Genomic DNA, 7,680 nt, shown 5'->3' with positions numbered 1-7,680 from the left:
TTTACTAGTTTGAATTTACTAAATTATTTATATTCTGCTCAACATCTATTTCTGCCCTTCTATGATATTTTTGTAATTCCTTTTCCTAGAAATAAGGACAAAGGTTGTACACTCCAGGAAAGCCCTTTCCCCTATATCCACGTTTGGAGAAAATATTTCGTAAAGAAAGAGCAAGTGGAGTGGATGTTGTAAGTGGCAATGACGCTGAAGAAGAAGTACAAAAAGATGGAGATGAAGAAATGGATGACGAAGAACTTTTTATGTTTAACTCAAATCATGATTTTAGTGAATCTCTTTTCCAACAATCTAATTTTGTGGCTTCATCTTCTGAGAGAAAACAAGGAAAGAAACCATACTCATCTAAGGCGACAAAGGACACCAACATGATGAAAGAGCTAACTGAGACCCTAAAACACGTGTTTGATCAACAGAAAAATCATTTGGATGCATTTGCTCAGCCTATGATAAACACTCATGAAGAAAAAATGGTTGGTGACATGCTTAGCGAAACTGGCATCACAGATGACAATTGTTTCTATTGCACTCAAGTTCTCCACAAAATCTCAATTGGAGAAAATCTTTTGGTCACTAGGACATAATCAGAAAGCTGGATTTGCCAGAGCTATATTGCATAGTTAGAGTTAATCTCTTTTAAAAAAACAAATTACTGAAATCAGTATTATGTTTTATGTGTAATTTGTGAGTTAGGATGTGACATGTGATACATTTAGTTATGTGGTTCTAATTTGAATTTTGCATTGAATTTTTGTTAGTGCAGATTTTTTATGCAGAATTTGAGTTCATGTTAGTGCAGAGTTTGGGATTTTGATTCAATTTTAATTTGCATTGAGATTATAGTGCAGAATTTTGATGCAGAGATTAGTTTATTAATGCAGAAATCTAATTTTATGTTAAGGCAAAATTTGGGATCAGAAATTGGTTTAGTTAGAGCATAAATCTAATTTTATATTTGTGCAAAATTTTGACATAAATTAGTGTATACATGATGCAGAATTTGCCTTAAGCATAAGTTGTTCATGTTCTCTCACTATAAGGTTTTTATTTATTTGTGGCAATTTTTTTTCTTATTTGTGAAGGTTTATAACCCCCACCAAATCGTTTGTGGGGGTTTCTAAAACTTCCAAAATTTGAGGTGCCACGAGGTCTTTTGTGGGGGTTTTATATTAGACCTTTGCGGCAGTTTTAAATCACTTTTGTGGCAGTTTAAAACCCCCCACAAATTAATTTTTTAATTTAACAAAAATTAACTATTTTGTGAGATTTTCAAACCTCCACAAATTCTGTAATTATTTATTTATTTTAATTTCAAATCATTCATTAATCTCATTTCATATACATATTCTCAAATTAGAAATTTAGTTTTTTATATCAAAATTTGAAAACTAAATCTTTTATAACACAATTCCTCGATATAAGATATAACTCTATAGATAAAAAAATTTTCAATGTTAATAGTTCCAAACATAATTGCATGTTATTGTTCTACATAACTATTACTATTTTTCTTTAAAAAGTAAAATAAAACAACAACTTTAATATTTCAATATCATCCAATTACATAAAAGTCTCAAAATAAAAATATGAATGCAATCCCAAAAGACCTTTAGGGAGGTATTTTATATTCATGAACTGAAGCAGAGAACGCATCTGGTGAACCTTGGAACTCATACCTGCACAATTATGCAAGCATTTTAAATTTTTGTGACCCTAACTTCATATAACTATTACACTCAATAAGGGAAATAAAATCATATTAACTAACCATGTTCCACTTATAGGGGCATGTAAGAGCTCAACACTTCTATTTCATTTAACTTAATGCATGCTCTCATTGCTAAAAAAAAATTGAAAAACATTCTTTAAATGCATGAGTTTTTCCTAACATATAAATTTTCTAAATTAATGAGGCAAATTTGCCAAACATATATGAAAATAATTTTTAAAAAAATGAAAAAAAAATAAAAGAATGAAGAAGTAAAACTTATATGCAGAAGACACTGTTCCAAATATCCCAATAGAAAAGTCTGAAGAAGAAAAAAAATTTAAAAGGTCCAAAAATCCACAACACAATACACATTTACACTATCTATTAATATTGAATGAAACTAAATAGATCAAACACACCCCAATATAAACATACCTTTTTTGAACATTCTTCAATCTTAGACTTAATCCTAAGTAAAAGATAAATGAAAAAAAATAAAATTAAATGTCAAGAGAATGATGATCAAATTAACTAAGAAGCCTGGGAGACATACTTATGTGATGTATGTCTAGAAATCCCACAATTGTAGTAGCAACTTCAGCCGCATCCAGCACCGCCTGTGCCTACTTGCACTATACGAAGTTACGAACACAGTGCCCAATGAATCAGTCATAAAATGTAAAAATAAAGGAAAAGAAAAAAAACTCTTATCATTCTTAAGTAATACTACCATATATTGTACATGTGGACATATCATTAATTAATGCATAAAAAAATCAACATATGAATAAAGAATGGTGCTCTGCTCACAAATACAAACATCACTATATATGATTTCATTCCAATTGATTTAGTTAGTTATATATATTAGATGTGTTTTAGCCTTTAGACAAAGCAAAATGCAAATACTTTAAACAACTTTACTTTTATCATACAGTGGCCGAATACAAAACAATATCTTCCTTAGTTAGTTTGAAAGCATGACTACTTCTATATGATGCAAGATTCAAGGCAACATGTGGTTCTGCCTGATACAATAGCACACATTTCATTACATGCCTTAATCTCATTCATATTTCGTGCGATTCACAGGATTAAGAAAATCATTAGAGGATTTTGAAAGTAACTCACTTAAGATCCTGTTGTTGTAATCATAAATTTCTAAACATAAAGAGGCAATCTCATAATTAAACTTTTACCTCTCTAGCCATAAGGAAGAGGAACTTGTGATAAGCTAAGTTTCTCTCGACCAATTTTAGGACCGCGACAAGTCCAGAAAGGACCACCAACGCTGCTCCCTACAACAAAGCAGAGGGAATTATAAGAGATAATCATTGGTTAACAAAACAGGAAAATTGGTTAGAGAAGTTTAAAATCACAGGTTAGGCTTGAAATTAGGAAGTTCCATTAGTCATCATCTATACTAAAAAGTAATATAAAATCCAAATAATTTATCAAGCACGTTAAGGAAGAAAATAAAGAAAGAATAAAAATAGAGATATGGAAGAAGCATGATAAGCCAGGGCCTAAGTTATGATTGTGGTCAACCTGAGTTAGAATGAAATCTTTTGATAGTTGAGGTTCATTATATGATGTCAAAGACTAACCAACCTCCCATTCATGCTCAAGTAAGCCCGAAGATAAATAAAGCAAACCTGCTACTAAACTTAAAGCAAACTACACCATGAATCACCATCATCCTCAGAAACTGCAACAAGGTTAGTAGACAGTGCATTAACCATGACATGAGAAAATGTTAACAATGTAATCTAGAACCACAAATTTGCAAGTCATGCTAAATGGAGCATAAATCATTTTAACTTTTCAATATCAAGCGAATCTAGCAAAATTTAAGCTAGAATTCACCACAAAAAATAAACAAATAACTTGGTCACCACAAAAATCAAACTGCTTTCAAGTTGGTCAAGCACCAAAATACTAAGCAATAGAACAGAATACAGCATATGTTAGCTCTCGATTCACATTTATTTTCTAAATTTGAAACTAATGGCCCTAATGGTAAAAATAGCAATTACATTTTGTACCTTGCATCAGCAATAACCTAGATCTTAAAGCTGCCACCATGCAAGTCATAGAAGACAAGCTTGGAACCCGAAGGGCATTTAACCATGACCCGGCCTAAAATTCAAACATACAAACTAAGAAGTTATAAATTAACAAAAACAAACCACAGAAAACACAATGCCAAGAATTAGAAGGTGGGGTAGTACCAGACAAAGAGACAGAGACATCTTCAAGGAGCTCCCCCTTTTTCAATGATTCATATTTGTCAATGTATTGACTAATTGACATTGTCACAGAGAACTTGAGCGGGTATGGGTTAATCCCTTCAGCCTTTTGATCCGCAAGGTACTTGAGCCTATTCTCAAGGTATTGTTGCACCCAAAAAGATATGGAATATTTTAGAAAATCAAATCACTATTGAAAAGCATTGCAGTGCTGCAATGGAACTTACAGTGGGGTTCATATCTTCATCATCAGCAGATGCAGGCTTGTTAGCTTGAGCATAAATTTCCTTTTTCTTGTTACATTCTTTGGAGCATGAAACCTCAGCAAAATTTGATTTCTCAATAAGAATGAAAGCTCAATTCTCAAAAAGCTCATACAAATAAATATCCTAGTTCAGTTCATGGAAACCTTTACATAAATTTTCAATACGACAAAACTAGTTGCTTGCAGGTATTCTCAACTAAAGAAGTATATCAAATCCATCATATAAATGCAATCAGTCCTTGCTAGTATCAGCGTTCTTGTTCTGTGGTAAGAAATTATACAATGTACTACAAGAATTCTCTTTAAATAAATATTATCTTTAAATATCATGATCGAGTGACCAATGTCTTTCTGTTTAGATGTGCTTATTTGAAATATATAATTATCACATAAATTAAAATACAGAATATGTCATATATAATTTACATCATTGAAACTACAAAATTTAAGTCCCGAACTAAACAAAAACAAAGTAGGAACAAATCCTCACCTCAATGACTTAGAATGACATGAGAATCAGTTCAACGAGATTTGATATATAGCTTCGAACGCAGCTTCAATCGAAGCTTCCAGAGTCTCCCGCTCGCTCGCCTTCCAGATCTACTCAGCCAGCAACACCGAGTCTGTGCCTAAACCGCGCTAAGCCGCTGGAGCAAAAGCAGAACCTGCCGTGGAAGACGACGCAGAACATATAAACTCTCCAAGATCTACAACATTACTATCCCAAGAGGTAAGAGCTCCACAAATTAAGGGGCTCCACGATCACCTCGTCCTCCATTCATAACCCCACCAGCGACGCATTGACGGAGGAGACTTGGCAGCAACGGTGGCAAAGAGATGAATGGCAGTGGCGATGGAATCGAGATTTTAGGGTTTAGACTCTCCCTTGTTCTCTCTCTCTCTCTCTCTCTGGAAGAACTCTGCTGATATGTTTTTTTGTATGGTCAGTTAGTATTTGTTTGGGTTGGGATTTTCATAATTAATTAGGTTAAGAGTATTATAATAGTGGGAGGTTTTGTTATATTTATCACAAATAAAATATAGTATGGAGGTTTTAATAACTCCCACTAAAAAACTTTCACAAACAAACAACAATTTGTAGTGTCTCCAGGCAGCCATTGGCGGCTGCTGCATAGTTCTCTAGTAAGTAGATAGTTGGCTGTAACACCCCATTAATGACCAGCTTTGGTTGGTGGTTATTTTTGGCTTCAACTATCTTTGCAGTGTATGGTTTCGTATTGACCAACTAGTATTGAATTTTCTACTTTCATTGATATCTAAATTTTATAATATCAATTTAATTTTATTTTGATCAAGTTTTTAATCCTGTATTCAGTTTGATCCTTAGGAAACATGATTTTTTTCCTCAATTCTCTCTGAGCATCATCGTTAACCATCAATCAATTAACATACCTTGATCCTGCATTTTTTCCCTTAATCTTTACTGGTTAAATTTGTTACTAATTGCCCTAATTCGATATTAATTTCCTCAACCATGAAAATTTTCTTGTTATCTTTTCTCTAAGAAAGTTAAGTTACTTTATTTAATATATATATATATATATATATATTCCTCCAACAATTTAATATTTCTATATATACTCTTCTAACTATTTAATATTTCTCGTGAGAAGATTCCATGTATTTGATTGCATGTGGTTGTCATTCTTTACAAGCTTGAATAAAATGAACCTTTTGTTACCATGATAAAACAAAGTACAAATAATTTATTAGCTAGAATCCAAATTTTAAGTAGTATTTTCCAATTGCTTTTGAACCCACGAATAATAATCTTGAAGCATTTGCTGATACAGGCATCATAGTGAATAGTTTTGTATAAATCTATAAAATACAAATGAACACAAGAAAAGTTATCAAAATATAGTTAATATTGTAATAATTTTGATTGCAAAATATTGACATTATAGCATATAAAGATGCAGCTACACAAGCTGAACAAGTGAAAACCAGAGAGATTCCACATTGGTAAATATCAAATAAATTTGAGATGAGTGCAAGACAAGACTAAGAGAGAAGTGAGAAGCTGGACACGAGAGGTGAGACCATGAGAGTGACTGTTGAGGTGAGGGGAGAGACTAACAAGGTGAGGTCGTGAGGGACTAACAAGACAGAAGAGGGACAAGGGCTAGCGGAGTGTGTTGGGGGGTGAAATTAGGGTATGTGATCCGGTCCAGGTTATATAAACTGGCCGAGTCACCAATTTTGTTGAAAACTGGGTGAGTCAAACCGATTTTCATCGGGTCCAATACATGTCCGGTTCAACGAGTGGCTTGATCCGGCCAGGTGTCTGGGTGACCTGATTTCCTATCGAATTGGTCTGGTCGAGCCAGGTTTGATAACTATAGTTTCCTCTAAATACTCGGTGAAAACTCAAGTGCAGTAAACTTCATGTGAAGTTGAAAACTGAGAGCTGTTAGATGACAATTTAGTCAAACCTGTCAAATTATTTAATGACTCTAAGCTATCAACTTCACATGAAATTAATTGCGCCTGAGTTTCTACCTTAAATACTATGTACCAAAGAAATTGTGTTTTTTTTTGTTTGTCAAAGTTACACCCTCGACATGACACATAATATTTCAAGCAACTATCATTTATTTTTTTTCTTTTTTGGTTAGGAAGCAACTATCATTTGTGTCCAGCTATGGCATTGCCTATTTAGATAGTCCAACCAAAACTGATCTAGGCCGAGAGAGTCTCATGTTGAGTTCAGTTGCCACTTCACGATCTTTGATTCTGATTGAACACCGTTATTCCCTCCCATGAACATGTTCTACGCAAGAAGACCATTCTCCTACTCCTCCTCTTCTTCATGCTCTTCAAAGAACCATTCACTCCAAACATTACTAAAGCGTGGATTCACCCCAACCTTGAAATCCATCAACATATTCCTCCTCTCCCTCCTCCGCCATCACAAGTTCAACCTCATCATCCACCTCTTCACTACTGCCACACTCATCCCCACTAACCCTATCACCCACTCCATCTTTACATGGGCACTCCTCCATCCTAGAAGCTTCCAAGATGCCGATAATCTCATGTTAACTCACTTTACCCATTCCTATCCTCACATCTGGGACACACTCATTTGTACCCACCATGACCTTCATAAGGCACTCTTTCTTCTACGCTTTTGCCTCCAAAACGGTACTATTTTGCCCTCTCATCTCACTTTCTCTTCTCTTATTCACAGGCTCTCTTCTCAGGGGGACCTAGGCATGGCAATGGAGGCATCGGAGATCATGACAGATCATAGGGTATGGTACCTTTACGGAGATTTTGTTTGTAGCTCTGTGATTTCTGGGTTTTATAGGATTGAGAGGCCTGAACTTGTGTTAGGGTTTTATGACAATGCTGTGGGTTCTATGGTACTATTGAGGCTCTGGTTGGTTACTTTAACTGCAATCGTTGGTGCACTT

The 7,680-nt window shown here is 34.2% G+C and overlaps 1 long non-coding RNA gene across 5 annotated transcripts; it reads right to left on the bottom strand.

Annotated features, from left to right (window-relative positions):
• On the bottom strand, positions 1,453 to 5,151 carry LOC107639180. 5 transcript variants are annotated; one of them, XR_001619992.2, is made up of 8 exons: positions 4,731 to 5,151; positions 4,203 to 4,295; positions 3,958 to 4,106; positions 3,275 to 3,865; positions 2,926 to 3,024; positions 2,280 to 2,358; positions 2,162 to 2,195; positions 1,453 to 1,691 (listed from the first exon to the last, which is right to left on the bottom strand). It is a non-coding gene; the product is annotated as an uncharacterized LOC107639180 (long non-coding RNA). The 5 variants fall into 5 exon arrangements; XR_002360898.1 differs by having other exon boundaries at positions 3,382 to 3,865; XR_001619994.2 differs by having other exon boundaries at positions 2,926 to 3,434; positions 3,772 to 3,865.

The sequence above is a fragment of the Arachis ipaensis genome, chromosome B04, assembly GCF_000816755.2.
Source record: "Arachis ipaensis cultivar K30076 chromosome B04, Araip1.1, whole genome shotgun sequence".
In the NCBI taxonomy this organism is placed as follows: domain Eukaryota; kingdom Viridiplantae; phylum Streptophyta; class Magnoliopsida; order Fabales; family Fabaceae; genus Arachis; species Arachis ipaensis.
This window is presented reverse-complemented; position numbering and strand designations above follow the sequence as displayed.